Source organism: Salvelinus namaycush, chromosome 1, assembly GCF_016432855.1.
Source record: "Salvelinus namaycush isolate Seneca chromosome 1, SaNama_1.0, whole genome shotgun sequence".
Taxonomy (NCBI): domain Eukaryota; kingdom Metazoa; phylum Chordata; class Actinopteri; order Salmoniformes; family Salmonidae; genus Salvelinus; species Salvelinus namaycush.
Genome location: NC_052307.1, coordinates 32,196,086 through 32,196,741, shown reverse-complemented (window position 1 = coordinate 32,196,741; position 656 = coordinate 32,196,086). Strand labels below are relative to the sequence as shown.

Below are 656 nucleotides of genomic sequence, written 5' to 3'. Positions count from 1 at the left end.
GGATTTACTGTAGTATACTGTAGTATTTACAGTTAACTATAGTATAAATACTGTAGTAAAATAACGATACTATATACTATAGTAATTAATGCAGCATTTTTGTGGATTGTAGTATTCTGTAGTATTTACTGTAGTGTTTTTCCGGACTGTACTATACTATAGTATTTACTTAATGTTTTTGAGGACATTACTGTAGTATTTACTATCGTGTTTTTGTTCTATTTTCTTTGACATAGAAGTAGAGGCTTTCCTCTTGAGGAAACCTACTGGAGAAATATTGAAAGAGCAAATGTTCCATACTCCATTTCAGCCAATATTATGAGCCATCCTCCCCTCAGCAGCCTTCACTGGTAGGTAGGACTGGCGTCTGAACAGATAGTACAGAGCTTCTGCTCTTTTCTATAACCTGTAGGGAACACAATATGGTCTATACTTTGCATGTAGGTTTCTCACTTATTGGTGGAACAAATTGCAATATGGGGGAGGGGAATAGGCACGGTATATACAGTGGGGCAAAAAAGTATTTAGTCAGCCACCAATTGTGCAAGTTCTCCCACTTAAAAAGATGAGAGAGGCCTGTAATTTTCATCACAGGTACACTTCAACTATGACAGACAAAATGAGAAAAAAAAATCCAGAAAATCACATTGTAGGAT

The 656-nt window shown here is 36.0% G+C and overlaps 1 non-coding gene across 1 annotated transcript; it reads right to left on the bottom strand.

Annotated features, from left to right (window-relative positions):
- Positions 1 to 240: 240 nt before the first annotated feature.
- LOC120057309 lies at positions 241 to 295 on the bottom strand. The gene has a single exon (XR_005477900.1). It is a non-coding gene; the product is annotated as a U7 small nuclear RNA (small nuclear RNA).
- Positions 296 to 656: the final 361 nt, after the last annotated feature.